Source organism: Macrobrachium nipponense, chromosome 43, assembly GCF_015104395.2.
Source record: "Macrobrachium nipponense isolate FS-2020 chromosome 43, ASM1510439v2, whole genome shotgun sequence".
In the NCBI taxonomy this organism is placed as follows: Eukaryota; Metazoa; Arthropoda; class Malacostraca; order Decapoda; family Palaemonidae; genus Macrobrachium; species Macrobrachium nipponense.
The window spans coordinates 25,953,093-25,969,896 of NC_061104.1; the positions used below are offsets into that span (position 1 = coordinate 25,953,093).

Consider the following 16,804-nt stretch of genomic DNA (forward strand, 5'->3'; position numbering starts at 1 on the left):
AGCTAATAAGATTACTGTGCCATAGGTCAAGATCTGTTGTTAAGATCGTGATATTTATTTCCACCAAGGATCAGCTCATGAAACTTTTTGGTGTCTAGTTGTGGTTAAGGAGAACGCAGAATGAGTGGAGAAAAGGAATGTTCAATTAAAAGAAATTGGAATGGGTACGAGAGGATTGGTGTGAAAATTAATGTCGGCAAAATAAAATTCATGGTAACTTAACGAAATGGCCATGTAGTGCTGTAGCAGAAGTGTGTGTAAACTTTGGTACTACTGCACTGTGTATAGAGTGTAATTGAAGGTGTCCTAAGATGCTTACAATTGAAAAATACAAATAACCAAAAAGAGCAAAAATGTACTACATGTACAGTACAGTGTACTGTTGTAAATTCTGCTTGCCTTTGTCCAGCTACTTCCATGTCTACTATTCTTGTGATTAACTTTTCCCCACCCCTTCAAAAACAGTTCCCGGTTATTGGCCGGGGTTCTGTTCTTGGCCGGGTGCTGATAAACGAAAAACGCCATTGACCAAAACACAGAAATTCATGGCTCTTATGGCACCAAGTTTCAGTTAATGGCGCCGATAACTGCTTAATGGCGCCTCTGTTAGGTAAGTTATGGGGCCGATAACTGAAACTTGGCCCGTTATGGTGCCATAAATTTTATGGCGCTAGACAAGTGTCATAAAACTGGATCACATTTAACTGAGTCCTCCGATAACCGAGGACTACCTTAATGCCATCTTCCCACTGCTTTTCAGCTACAAATCTTAGTACTATTCTGCTGGCACCACTCATAAAAATGGATATTTTGATATCCAATTTTGGTGTTTATGGCAATACCTCTGCTGCATATAGTTGGACAGTACAGTACACTACTGTACTGTGATTTTGATGAGTTGTGCCAGCAGAATGCTAAGATTTGTAGCTAAAGTGCAGTGGAAGGTTACCATCCACTGACTCGAAAATTGACTTAAATGATTTTGTTATGTGATTTGAAGGGGTGAGGAGCATTTAATCACAAGAATAGTAGGCATGGAAGTAGCAGGACAAAGGCAGCTAGAAATTTTCAGGCCATCATGAAAAAGGTCATAGATGGAGACCAAGACTAAATAGGAATTCAGATAGAAAGTGCAAACAAAGAGAATGAAGAGAAATTGTTTATCAACCACACAAAAGAAAATTATGTGAAAGTTAATGATGGTGATGAAAAGTATTGCATAATATATTTTAATGGTTCTGAATAGCAGTTATTTGGTCTCCAGGGTAATACTATGAAATTGAATGAAAAGTTAGCTTAATGTTCCAGTAATGGTACAGTTGGCATAGAGATACTGGCTAATATTATCTGTACTTCAGTCAAAAAAGATATTCGTTCATGGATCATAAAGCCTAGCTTTGACACTTGCACGTCCACTTGTTAAGGGAATGCAAGTATGCCACAGACTGACTTATAAAAGGATGCAAAGGAAGCAAAAAGTAATTGTATATACCAGTTGGCATGGTTTGTAGGATAGGTTGATAGAATTTTTTAAGATGTTAATATCTTGAAGTGTCCATGAGTATTTCAAGGCTATTGGAAGTTTAGTAATTTTTCTTTTGAAAGAAAGGCACAAATGAAACCAATTACATAATTTAAATTTATATGAATTTTAAATGCCTTGCTCAGTTTTGGTTGTCATTCTTAAATGTTATTGAACTCCATGTTCATGAAAACATATGCAGTAGCATCTGCATGTTAAACTTAGGTTTGATCCCTGAACTTTGGAAGAATAATTCTGACTTAATAAACTGTCTGCACTACAATCACAACCATATCTTTTTCAGTGTAAATGCACTCAATAGCATAATTGCAAACAAAAGTACACAGAGTGTGTGGAAAAAAGATAAAGCTGTCTGGATAGGAGGGCAAAACAAACCAGCAGGGCATTGTAATATATATACTGACTGGTTCAATAAAAATTTCATGAACTGAATGGCATATGATGAGGAAGAATGGGTTGATCCGAGTGGTGCCAGAAGGCAGTGATAAATGGGCATACTAAAACAGCCACTTGCCTGTGAGTGACCTACATTCAAACTATAGATAGTTATCCTCTGAGATGTTTCCGGCTGTGAGCTGTTGCTCACCATACATGTAAACCGTGCTAGGGGTAATGTTTTGGTGTTTTTTTTTTTGCTTGTGTGCTGATGTCATTGCCTACAAAGTGGCAGAAAACTGTGTTGCCTTTGGCCAAGATCGAGATTCTTAACCACTTTGATTGTGGATGGACAAGGTTACAGTACAGTAATGGATGAGAGTGGTGTCCTGAAGACCATATTGCAGGATATTTAAAAATAACCAGTGAATTGTTGACGTTATTGTTGCAGAATATGCTAGCATTAGTGCTACAAAAATAAAGTTGCTTATGATTTCAATTGTAAATGTACTGTACCTGAAGACTACATAGAAAACAATGCCCTTAGATGTGAATACATAATGTGAAATGCAGCATACATAACATTGTTTACCCATGTTCTACATTGCTGGTAATTTGGTTGTGTTCATTTTTTTACACTTGTACCCAAAATCTTGTTTCACGGTAATTTATTGATCATGAATATGTAGTTTGCCTAGTTGAGACAAAGTTCTTGAGTGAAATGATTTTACATGCTAAATTATTGTAACTCGTTTTTTGTGATTAATAAACAAAATTAATCATTCTTATCTTTCTGGATTCTATATATGTACAGCTTTTTTTAAGTTATATTTTAATAGACTAACCAGGGTTAGGCAAGGATCCTTGGGTACCCTCGTGGCAGAATACCATAAGCTGGGTTAGTCATTGTTCCTATGGCCACATCATGGACATAAACACACCCATTTTGTACTCTGTACTTATGCAAACAATGGAAGGTTCATTGTACTTTATTAGCATTTTCATACACACAGATCATGTTAATCTTTTAATTCATTCAGCCCTTGAGCATGACCGAACAATTAGGTAACAGTTCATCAGAAAGTCATCAGCTTTGGTTTCCAGTAAAAACTTTTTGTACCACAGACGTTCAGTACGTTCCACATTGCCTATAGTATGTCGTTTCTAAAGTTTTCCTGGAAGTCCAGGTATGCCTCGTAGCCATCGCACCTTTGTTTTCAAGCTTTTCAAATAGCTGGTTCTTATTGAAGTGTATTAAGTACTGTTATGTCCTTATAATGCATTACTGTTTCCTCTGTGACCGTGACACCTATAATACACAGACACTACGCGCGTGAATTTTTGGGTATGTGTATAGTCTGTAAGAGTAAACTCGGCCACTTGGTGTAATTACGCACGAGGGCACGACCATGTTAAACTGCTTGTTAAGAGTTCCCATTTTTTCCCCGTTTACTTTAGGTACATATCAAACGGATCATTATTTGTGAACGTTTTTGCTGTCCTGTGCATCTCTGTTTACTTCACCATTCATTCTGTTCACGGTCTCGACATATTAAACAATCACGTGTGAAATTGTACTATAAGCTAAATAAAAAACTATGAAAATTGTAGTATGGCACTATAAGCACAGAGAAAATTGAATTTTGTCTGCGGGCCATTATCTGTAACCAACTGAAAGTCAATAAAATGAAATTAAATTTCTTGTTTTTATTCGATTACACACGTAACTGAAGACAGAAGCGAGAGAATTATGCTGGGACTGAATGACCAAGACCCCAGAGCACCTCAGTGGCGTGGTCAGTTGGGCTTTGACCTGCCGCCTCGGTGGCCGAGAGTTCAATTCTCGGGCATTCCATTCAGGCGTGAGAGATGTGTATTTCTGGTGATAGAAGTTCACTCTCGACGTGGTTCGGAAGTCACGTTAAGCCGTTGGTCCCGTTGCTGAATAACCACTGGATCCATGCAACGTAAAAACACCTTACAAACAAACAAACCAAGTACATTACCGTTAATCGATCCTAAGTACAGAACAACCAATATAGTATATGCGAGGGTTAGCTATGTCTTATATTACTTTTATATTAAGATTTTAATCGCCAAGTGCTGTCTTTAAAGTTATTTCCTTTTAGTTTTCTGTAAAAGAAAAAAAAAAACTTACCGGCTTTGTTTGTCCGTTCGCCCTCAGATCTTAAAAACTACTGGGGCTAGAGGGCTGCAAATTGGTATGCTGATCATCCATCTTCCAATCATCAAGCATACCAAATTGCAGCCGTCTAGCCTCAGTAGCTTTTATTTTGTTTAAGGTTAAAATTAGCCATAATCGCTCTTCTGGCAGCACTAGAGGTACCAACAAAATAGACCACCACCGGATTGTGGCTGAATTTCATGGGCTGTGGCTGAGGCCACCACCGGACAGAAAAGTCGATTACGCTGAAGAAACTCCAGCGCATTTTTTATTTATTCATTTATTTATTGACAAACAATAGTCATAACAAGAAAACGAGTGAACAACATAACCACAGAGAGCCCTGTATTTGTTAACGATCGGAGTGTCCAAAAATACCATAACTACTTTTAGTTGCTTTTATAAAAGTGTGTTCGATGGTGACGCTGTGAGGGTGACGTGAGTGATCCCCAGTTTGAGTTCTGCTGTGATTTGTGGCAGACCGCTGTTTTGAAAAGGTTTCATGTCGTCTGTAGGATACTTCCAGAGGAGTAATTTCAAGATGAGGAGGGATATGTTTTGTAACGGAACAATGAAATATGTTTGTCGACTGCAGTGAAGTTCCTGAACAATAATTGGTACATCGAGAGGAAACTGGAGAAATGAATGAATGATCTCTTTAGCATATTTTTACCAGTGATGCGTGTATTGCAGATGAACAATGATTTCAGAAGCTGTAAATTTGCAATTAAAAATGATCATTTGAAAGTTCAGTACAAGGAAAAGGGACAAATGTGGTCAACGATTGAAAGCAAAACCTTTCAAGTTTTTCAGTGTGCTTGTGATAATCTTTTCCCATTTAAACATCCTTGGTCCAGAAAAAAAATAATATTGTTAAGTGTTAAACAATCCATGTGATTGCCGGCATGGTATCAGTGGTGTAGCTGGCATTCAATCAGTTCAGGGCGGCGGTACAAAGTAAATTACACAAAACTAATGTACTACTAGTTCTGTAAGCAGTAAAATTTACAATTCACGATGTATAAATATCCATGTGAATTGACTCAGTTGTGTGGTGTACGTACGGCCAGATGCTATTTCTTACTATGTTGGAGTAAACAGATTATGGGTTGTAGTACTTTTAGTTGTCCATACTCCATTTCCTGTTGTTAGTTTTCCAAGAATCCACTGTGCATTATTGTCTGTAAGCTGCTTACGCCAGTCTGAGGCTAGAACTTTAGGTAAGTAACTGTTGCTATATTCCCGTTAAATACAGAACAACAATTACCTGGGATACTGCGACCATTTCAGTTACAAACTATCATTATTATTAATAATATGATATAGGGTTCTGTGTTAATCATGAGGATGATCTTTTCGTTTATTTTTAAAATGCAACTTTTTTATATGACTAGATAACTGCTGCCTTAAAGAAGAGCTCCGCATGGAGATATCGTTTATTTATGAAAATTCTCTTTACTGAACTACGGAAAAAAATTGTATATGCATATAAGGGAGATAATTTACAATCTTAGAGAATTTTACTTTGTTTTTACATTCAACCCCGAGGGGCTGGTACTAAACTGCGTTGCCCCTCGGAGCTTTTCTGTAGACAGTCTCTTTCGATATTGTGGAAATAATTGAGAGTAGAAATGCTTATCAAAGTGAAAGCTAATGATATATCTTCATGTGGCCATTCCATGACATTTTCTTATTGATGATGGTAGCCATTTGCAACTAACTGGGATATGTGTTGGAAGTTTAAAGAGGGTCTCAATTTTTGCACGAGTTTTATGTTTGTTTCAGTGTACTGTCCCTTTCTTCAGTTTGATTTCCTTGTCTGACCTGGGAAATTTTGATTTCCGTATTCCATTCTCTTCCTGTCAAATAGAGACAGCTCTTATCATTGTATGCAAAATATTTTAAACGTATTTTGGGGTAAAATAGGGATGGAATTGCTTCAACTTTTCATGATCGTTGTGATTTTGGCATTTCAGTCCCAAGGAGACTGGGCATAAGATCATCTTTGCAGTCTTCATTCGTAAAATGACCAGAACGTACCAATGCATATTGTCTGCACTGATGATAGCCCTACGACATAAACGAAACCATCGTCGACTTGATAACTTTTCTTTTGGAAATGTGAAGTATCGAATACCGGACCTTACTGTGATTATCTTGGCGTTATTGTTCCCTTAGACACAGCAGTTGCTTGGCATATCTGCATCACAGGGATCCAATCAACTCTCATGAGATATAAGCATCCGACTGGTCAAGGGCCTGAAGGGACGTTGGAACATCTGTACCGGTCACAACCTAGTCAGCCGGATGTTAGCTGGATGCTAGACGTTACCCTGTCAACGTGGATTTAGGCCCATATACTTATAACAGGAAAAAGGGTCTGCCGTGGTTAGCGGACTCGGAATTACTCTGACATGGATAGATGCTAAATTGCATCACAGATATACACTGTATCATACTGAATAGTATATTTTACGAATTTGTACATGAATATTGTAATTTCAGTGTTATATATCGGAACGTGGACAAATTTCGATTTGAATGAAAATGAACTTCAAGTAGTTATTTTCTCAGAAACGCTGCAAGAGACTAGGGCAGAATTGAATTCACGGGACTCATGACTTTAATGTGGTTATGTAGATAAAGTGACATAAAACGGTATGTAAACCAAATTATTCTTTTAAGGCTTCGTATAAAACTTGACCTCGACAACATATATCAAAGCTAACGCAGTAAAGTAGAAAACCATTCTGGTTGTGAGGATATTCATTTAACACAGGCAGTCTTCAGTCAGTGAGGAAGCATCTAGTGGTATCTATTTTTCATATTTTGACAGCTGAAATAGATTTCGGCTTTGACTCAATTCTCAACAGCCATGAAATAATCACCTTATGTCCATCTTCGCTGTGTAATTTCAGGACAGTCAAAATTGAAGCTTTATTACGTAGCTAATTTAGAACTCTTAATACGTTGCTGTGTGTTGACGTAACCCAATTTTTATTATCTGTCTGTAGTCGATAAATATCCGATGGGTATCCATTTGATGGAATGATTCGAATATCTGAACTCGCCGAACATGATAACCATCGTTGCATTATGCTTTAATCAAAATGAGGATTGATTCTGCATCTTTCCATTTTCCAGAATTACAAAGCGAGGGGCTTCCAAATTCTATGCAAAGCTCACGCACTATAATAGATCGAGAGACTAAAGCTGGAACGGGTGTTGCGAATGTTCTTCTATAACTTGATCGAAATGAGGCTGAAATGAAGTGAAATATTGAAAGGAGACACGAATGATTATTTTCAAATATCTCTGAGTTCCTTTTTTTAGTGAATTCATTCTCCATTCATGTGAACAGTACCATATACCGATTTAAAAAAATAAGTTGATCTTCCTACGCAAATGAATTAAAATTAATAATTCCCTACCAATGAACTAGAGATGCACTTTCTCTTAGTTCTTAAAAGTATCTAGGTTACACGAGTTGACGAATAATCTAAAGTTGGTAAGGTAATAAGAGCTCCAACTGGACTACACGGAGAGTAACAGCTGTCTAGTCAGTGAATATTTACTTCTGTGGAAATTGGTCATAAGAAAATGATAATATAATGTTTACTTTCGGGCGTGGAAATATCTTTACTCTGTTTTTTTCCATCTGTCCATCCGCCTGTGGTGTTTGCGCATGGTAACACTGCGTCCCGGGCTTCGAATAGTTACGCTATGTGTAAGTTTTAGGTAAATAAAAGGATATCTGGGAGTAAATTTGCAACTGAAAAGTGTTTTAATAAATTACAGTATGCGAATTACACCATTGATATTCGAAATAGGATATTATTATTGTTGTTGAATGTGAGCAATGTAACTATCTAAAGCCCGGGACGCAGTGTTACCATACGCAAACACCACAGGCGGATGGACAGATGAAAAAAAAACAGATTATAGTGTGGCTTGTAATCAAAGTTCTAAGTCTGCTTCTGAGAAGATAGGTATCCTTTTCAATGTCACCGGGGTTCTCTTTCTGAACTCTTCCTTTTCATCCCTTGCGGAGCATTAATCTTAATATTTTAGGAGAATTTTCTCACACTTGCCTCTTTTGAAGGTTGCTAAAACAAGTATTTCTTATTTTATAGTTAACTTATAATGTAGAGAATACGAGGTAGCGCGTAAGAGGCAGAATCGAGGTGTATTCTAAGTTATTGATACAAAATCCCTGACATGTCAAGAGCTCTTGCGAGCGGAAATGCTTGATTTGGTAGGCATCCCAGTCGTAGGTGGACTATATTTTTAAAAGTTAAAGAGAAGTACGGCGCCAAAAAATAAGGAACGTTGCTAGAATGGTGCAGCTATGTTGCATTTCCGTTGCAGTAACGTTGGGTTGTACGTTGCAGCAACGTCAATTTATGTTGCTGTAACGTTGGGTTGTACGTTGCCACCAACGTCAATTTGTCGACTCAGGAACGTTGCAAGTATAACGTTCATGCAACATTCATACAACATTGCAAAAGTACTACGTTCACGTAAAGGCGCAAGATTGTATATTGGATTAAAAAAAACTGGATTTTATTTATTTTCATACATAATCAACACTCAAAATTTATTATATGACAGTTCTACTTCATTATCCTTCAGGTTTATTGCAAGTTGCAACCAGATCATCTCAGTGGGTTTTTTTTTTTTGCCTGAAAATATAAAAAAAGGAAATCAGTAAAATGTTTCCAAAACATTTCAATATATTACTGACATTAGTATATTATATATAATATGTGTGTGTGTGTGTGTGTGTACCAAACAGTATGCAGTCCCTAGCCTATCGTATATCGTACTCATGCCTAACTTGACCTTGATTTTCCTTTGAAACGGTTCCCTTGCTCATTTTATTCCTTCTTTGTTTGTGTTTAAGCTTTATTTGTCTTTTAATGCCATAAACATTTTATAAATTCTTTAATATTTTCAATTTCTCCCTTCAGCAGATTTGCAACTAGGCACTATACATTTATACACATCCAATCGTAGAAAACCTCGACTTCGAGTGGTTATCGATAAGATGAAAGCCAGTTTGTTATTCCAGTCCACCAATTATCAAGAGAATTTCCATTGTTTTAAAAGAATTCCATCATTAAAGGGTGTTAAATGAGCCTGGTGGATGTTTGACATTCAGGGAACGTTACTGCAACGTTGCAGCCATACTCTTAGTTTCTTAGTATGTTCATTATTTATAGTAAATTGTAATAAATATTGCAGAATCACCAATGCCAATGCAAGATGGAGGAAAACTGAAACAAGAAATCTTGGCCAATAAGAATATACTGCACTGCATCTGCTGGCCAGAGGACTTATCCTCTGGCCAGCAGTTGCAGCGTTGTAGGTATGCTTATTGGCTAAGATTTCTTGTTTCAATTGTCCTCCGTTTTGTATTGGCGATTCTGCAAAATTTATTACAGTTTACTATATATAATGAACATACTAAGAATATAGAGTATGGCTACAACGTTGCAGTAACGTTCCCTGAATGTCAAACATCCACCAACCTACATACAACCTGTTCCCAACTATGCAAATACGTTCGGTGTTAGCTGAAAACGTTGCGGTGAAGTTCTTTGAATGTTAAACATCCACCAAACCTACTTGCAACCTGTTTTCAACGTTGCAAATACGTTCGATGTTAGCTGAGAACGTTGTAGTAAAGTTTTTTTAATATTAAACATCCACCTACTTACTTGCAATCTGTTTTCAACGTTGCAAATACGTTCGATGTTAACTGGGTGACGTTGCAGCAACTTTCCCCGAATGTCAAACATCCACCAACCTACCTGCAGCCTGTTTGCAACGTTGCAATACGTTCGGTGTTGTTGTTGATTGAAACGAATACCCCCCCATGCGCTTATTTAAGAAGGCAAAAAACGCCAAGAAGAGAATATTATTATAATTGTTTTTTTAAAAACAATGGAAAAATAATACTCGAAAAAGCATAAAACATTGTAAGCAATATCGCCCCAATACATATTGATATATGATAAAGTAAGAAAATGCGCTTCGCTGAATAATATTAGGTTTGCCTTATCAACGTGTATTGTATTCTTCTTCAAGAAATATTAACGTTACAAGTTTGTAATTATTCTTCATGAGATTTCGTAAATATTTTCTTGATTAATATACGTGTATATTCATTGTTTAGACAATGACACTGATAGTCTAAAAGTTTATTCCTTCGGTCCGGACTGGAAAAGGAAGGTAACCCAGTTAAAACTGATGATGAATATTCTGGTGATTTGATTTTGACAGCGGGAAACAAAATGGAAAAAGAAAATCGTTAAGAAGGCAGTTTTTAGATCTCTGTAAAATAAACCTATTGCGATGGCTTTGCCTGTCCGTCCGCAGTTTTGTCTGTTGGCTCCCAGAACTTAAAACGTACTGAGGCCAGAGGGCTGTAAATTGATCATTTGATCATCCACCCTCCAATCATCAAACATACCGAACTGCAGTCCTCTAACCTCGGTGGTTTTTATATTATTTAAGGTTCAAGTTAGCCATAATCGTGCGTCGGGCAACGATATACTAGGACAGACCACCACACACCGGGCCGTGGTTAAAGTTTCCTGGACCGCGGCTCATACAGCATTATACCGAGACCACCGAAAGCTAGAATTGTTTTCCGTCGCCTTGATTATACGATGTGCAGAAAACTTTCCTGCTTTTTGTAGATTCGGTGAGAAATTCTTTGCTTGGAGAGTTTCATATGGAAATGAAATAAAATGGGTAATATTGATTATTAGATGTATTATTGATGTAAACAAAACTGAGAGCATAGTACGTATACACTTCTTCAAAATTCTAAAGTTTGTAGCTGACGAGAGACTAAAAACGATTTAAGCGTATCCATTATCAAGACTGTACCTAGAGTTTTTTTATGGGGGGGGAGGGGGTTGGTTTTTTTCCAAACCTGGGCCTTTTCTTCTATAAATGTCATTGCATATATAGGTAAATAAAAGATGAAATACTTGAAAATGTCATTTTAGTTATATTAAGAAGAAAAACTGGGTATGCAGACTATGCCCTTCTACCCGATTAGATGTTATTTAAAGTACTGATTTTGGTTAACAGAATTTTACTTATAATGTTGAAAGTTTGCACAGAAATTCAAGAATATTTCTTCAGTCTTATTGATTGACTCATTTATTATGTTAACGATAACATGCATATTACTTTAGTATGTTATATACTTTAACTGAACAAAAACCAATAATTATTTTTTTTACTTTGTAAGTACAGTTCAACGAAAAGAACAGCCACAGAAAATATGGACTTCCGGAAATTTGGGGGGTGGGGGTTCATTTGACCCCCCGACCACCCCCTCGGTACGGGTCTGATTATCCATATATTATTCCTTTCTGTCAGTCGTTCGAGCTAAGAATTTAATTAGAAAAGATTCATTATTATAAATAAGAAGTGGAGAGAAAAGGTACATTTTACAACCTAGGTCGTAAATGGAGTATATTTGTACTGCTTTAGGTTGCTGGGTCATCGGTTAATTAAACCATGGTTCTCCAGTCTTCGGTATGAGGTATCATGTATTCCGGTACAATCAAACAAATTTTGATCTGTAACAGTTATCTTCCCTTTTTTATTTTTTTAAATAAGTATATACGGTATTCAATATATCTATCTATCTATCCATAAAAATGATTGTTGATTGTAATGTTCCTTTCTACTTTCTTTTAACATATTTAAAGTTTCAATTTAACCCTTGGGTATTGATATGCTATATGATTATAATAATTGTGAGATACAGAGGCCTCGTAATTCTTTCGTATCGTGATCTTGATGTGGCTCAGTTTCAAAATGTAGCTACAACTGTTGGGTGGCGGAAAGACTTTTCAATATGCAGCCAAAAACTCGCTCCTATTAATCTTGTAGCCAGAGAAAGACGGCGCTGTCGGCGATAGACGAGAATCGTTTGAATTTTACAGGTCGGCCAACGGTTCCATTCATGAGCTTCTTATTGTTTGATTTCCTTACAAGGTGAGCCATCGGTAATTGATAATCACAAGAGAAGGATTTTGATAGGCTTATATATATATATATATATATATATATATATATATATATATATATATATATATATATATATATATATATATCTACTTTTACGTTCCCTCCAAGACTTCGTTTGATGAATGATTCCTCTCTCTCTCTCTCTGTTCCTTTGAGTACAAAGGTAGAATTCTCTTCCTTTTATGTGGTTCCCTGGTAACACGTGGTCAGGCCACGTTTCCTCTTAGAAAATAGGTAACCAACCCTCCTACGATTACGAGCTTCTGTGACAGTTTTTCTTCTCCTAAATGTCTATCGCTGCATACGCTGTTAAGTGCCATTTTACCTTCCTTCCTTCGTTTTCTTGCTGTCTTCAGCGCTGGGCTAGATAAGGCTAATCAAGGGTTGCCCATCCCATGGCCTCTGTTCATAGAAAAATGTAGCCAATATTTTTCACACCAGAAATTACCACCAGCTTCTGTGCTGACATTCTGTTTCAGGGCATTACTTTGTAATTGTCCTCTCATTTTAGCCTTCCCTCTTGAGTAACAAAACTGATCTCTCGTTGTTGTTGTCTGTTTAAGGAAACGACGAGAAATCCTCCCAATGTTGTTTTGTTTTTCCAGTGGTAATGTAAGGACAACGCTTTTCCCTATTTTTTATTGTATCTAATCATCAAGCCATTTTGTTCCTTTAACTATTCTACAGAGCGTTCCGCGGCCTTTCCGCCGATGTATAACTCATTTAATTTCATTATTTGTATATTTCATTATCTTTCAATGTATGTCTCCGAGAAAACACAAATCCTTCTGGTCCAGACCCAGTTTCTCTCTGTTCAGGTAGGATACTACATATCCGTCCGCAGCCTGAACACGAGGTCTATTTTTAACTCTCACGTTATTTTCTTCATTGAAAGACCTCTCTTATGAACAAGGGCTCTTGCTAATCCACTGAAACTGGCATAGTTCAAAACAAAATCCACCGAATCTGTATCTATTATGTTCTTCCCACACGTTCAGTTGAAAACGTGGCTATTCTCTTCTGTGTAAGCTTGCTACACAATTAATGACATTTTAAACTTGTTCAAAAGGTGTCCTAATTTTAAATGTTAATAATAATAGCCATATAGTTTATGGGGGAGAAATTTGCGGGTCACTAACAACAAAATTAATATTTTCACGCAGTCTGTTCTCCAAAAGTCTCTGTTAGCTAAAAGCTTATCGAAAACAAAACGAAAAAAATGCCTCAGTGGCGTGGTTGGTATGGTCTTGGCCGGCCACCTCGGTTGCCGCGAGTTCGATTCTTGGGCATTCCATTGACGAGTGAGAGATGTGCCTTTCTGGTGACAGAAGGTCACTCTCGACGCGGTTCGGAAGTCACGTAAAGCTGTTGGTCCTGTTGCTGAATAACCACTGGTTCCATGCAACTTAAAAACACCATTCAAACAATAAAACAATTGGTATCGCCAAATGGTTTTCAAAGGATAAAGCCATAGAATATGAATGAATTAAATGAACAAAAAGATTGTTTGTAGAGAGGGATACTAAGAGGCATTTTATCACAACAATTGGACGTTCTCCCTTCACAGAAAGTGTACTACATCGCACCATTTGCATTTCAATTAGTTTTTTAAAATTTATTTTTTATCTCAACCAGAGAGAGAGAGAAATAATAACTATATACATGTGGGACTAATTTATTAGTATTTCATTTATTTTAAGGTCCTTCATAAACATCTTACAAATATATGGGTCCAAATGGTATATATTATTATTTCTCTCTCTCTCTCTCTCTCTCTCTCTCTCTCTCTCTCTCTGGTTCGATATTCTCTCTCCCTCTTTCTCATGCTCGATATGTATATTTATATTTTCTTTCGTCTTTTCATTAATAATAATTTTTTGGGAAGATCTGTGTAAATTTCATGATATTAAATTGTATATGCTTCCGTGTTTTTTCAAAATGTACTGTTTTCTGGAAGAATAACTTGTTTACTGCGTGTGTCCCCCAAGGTGTGGCTACCCTCAGGTGTTTCCTCCTTTCTGTAGAGTAAAATCGCCCTTAGTGCTAATCTTGTGTTGTCAGTTTGGATATTATGTCTTCTTTTGACTATGTTGTCCTCTGTAAAATCAGTTTGCCTCAGTAAAGGGTCCGAACAGGACCCAAAGTACTTGGCTATCTCGCTTTTTCATTTTTTCCTTCATGGCAAAAAAAAACCCTTTATATATATATATAATATATATATATATTTTTATATATATATATATATATATATATATATATATAGATATATTGTTACGAAGTGCCAAGTATCTGGTTACTACACTTACCATTCGTTTAATGTTACCTCACAAAAGCCAGACACCTGAACCCTCATAACACGTTTAAACGACTGAATACTCTAAAGGCTACAGTGATCCATTAACACTTACCAGTATTGCAGAAAATCAGACTAAGTTCATCAAAACAGGTGTGAGGTAATCTTGTAAGTAATTAAATTAATCAAAGGGAATCACTCCATCAACAACTTTAAAAGTCTAAGTATTTCCCTGATTTCAGAAGTCTAAGTACTTCCCTGGTTCTAAGTCACTTCAAGAAAATTGAAGGAAAGCAAATCAATTACCACTCTATGTCTCTACCTATCATTAATATAATCATAATCAAATATACTTATACTGGTGTAAGATAAAGAAAACACTCATCAAAATTTTAAATACAAAAATTTATTATTAAATTCAAAATTTATAAGTGAAATTCACAATATCAGGGAAAATTACTGTTACTTGAAAAAAACAAAGTAAAGTTTAATTAATTCTTGAATCAAATTAAGTAAAATTAAATCAAAATTAATTTATCACAAAATTCAAGAAAATTAATTCAATTGAAATTCAAAAGTGTTAGGCAATAATTGAAAATTTGAAATTAATTCACAAGTGCTAAACAACAATAAAACTTGAAAAGAATTCTAAGTAAATGCAAATCAATTCACAAGTGTTAAATTTAATTAAATGTGCAATGATTAAGCAATGAAAATAAGCAATGCAAATAACTCAGTCAATTAAATTGTGATGCAAATGAAAATATAAAACAAAAAGACACACTTCAATAAGAAAATGAATAAGTGCACAAACCATGGAACAATCACAAAAAAAAAAAAAAAATCAGCAATGTGCAAAAGTGTAAATCTTTTTCACTCAAAAACACTGTAACCAACAGTTTTTACCAAACCTTCGTAAACATCTGTTATCAGTTAACCACTTTCTATCCATTATTAGTTAAACACAATTCCTATCCGTTAGTAGTTATTAGTTAACCAAACACTTTTCTGATTAACTTTTAGTTATTAGTTAAACACAGTTCCTAACCGTTATTAGTTGCAACTAATAAAAATATAACACTTTACCTTTTTGGTATACCAACTTCTTTCTCTGCTGCAGTCTTGTCTTATACAATTTCACAAAAACCAGGCGCCGTTACGAAATAATGTCTGTTCAGATTCCACAAAAGAAACTAAATAACACTAAATAAATTCTAAGAAATATCAAACATGAAATTCTAAAATGTTACGAGTGACCAATTTACGTTACGTTAATATAATCTTGATGTCGAGGGAGAGAGAGAGAGAGAGAGAGCGAGATCTAACTGCCTCGAGGTCTTAAGATAGAATGAATTCTCTTCCTTTACGGAAACTGGGCTAGGCAGATGATACAAAATGTTCTTGGCATGAAAGCTTCTCGAATCATCGAAACTGATGCAATCTCACATACAAAATGTGCAATTCCCACGTGGGACTTGACAAAGACATACACGTACAAGTCCAGTCTGTTAAAAAAAAAAGAAAGACGTACCCGACTCGATCGGAGACGGAGGCTGGGCGACAATTAAAATTGACATGTTTTGATGACAACGGAAGACTCTAGCTCGCTCCCTATCACATGTGTTGAAAGATTAGGGAAGCAAACGGAGATCTCTCTCTTTTTATGTTATATATATATTCTTTTATAACACGTAATGCGAAATCTGAACACACATTTTAAAACATCCTATTCTAAGCTATCTAGGAATCTGAAAAAATGTTGCATAATCTTACATGACATTTCAAAGAGGGGAAACATGCATTTTGAAAGAAGCAATATATAATATACCTCCCCCCAGAGGATTTTTTATCACGGTGTTGAATCCAACGATTCGCAACGAGATAAATAATCAGCAACTACATTGCTTTGCCACTAATGTGCTGCACTATTAAGTTATACTGTTGCAGGCGCAAAGACCACCTGGTCAGTCTTTGATTGTGATTTTTAATATTGTGATCAGACAATATTAAAATTTCTTCATTCCTAGGTCTATTCACATACACTTCAAATTTTTTCAATGCAGTGATTAAGGCTAAAGTTTCCTTTTCAATTGTTGAGTATACTTTCTGATGTTTTTTCAGTTTTGTAGACATGAAACACACAGGATGGTAGAGGGGAAACATGCATTTTGAAAGAAGCAATATATATATATATATATATATCTATATATATATATATATATGTATATATATGATACACATATATTGATGTATATATATATATCGATGACATTTGCGGCTATTTCATTACATATATGTAAATGTTCAAAATTTCAGTAATTATCTTACATTTGATTAAAGTTGGTGAACATTA

General features: G+C 35.9%; 1 protein-coding gene across 2 annotated transcripts in view; it reads left to right on the top strand.

Annotated features, from left to right (window-relative positions):
- The first annotated feature begins 4,461 nt into the window (after positions 1–4,461).
- LOC135213596 (probable glutamate receptor) overlaps positions 4,462–16,804 on the top strand; it is a 183,136-nt gene continuing 170,793 nt past the window's right edge. The window contains exon 1 of one of the 2 annotated variants that reach the window (XM_064247607.1): positions 4,462–5,323. The gene's annotated coding sequence lies outside the window, so the exon portion shown is untranslated. The remainder of the gene's footprint in view (positions 5,324–16,804) is intronic. The other variant, XM_064247608.1, reaches the window with a different exon arrangement.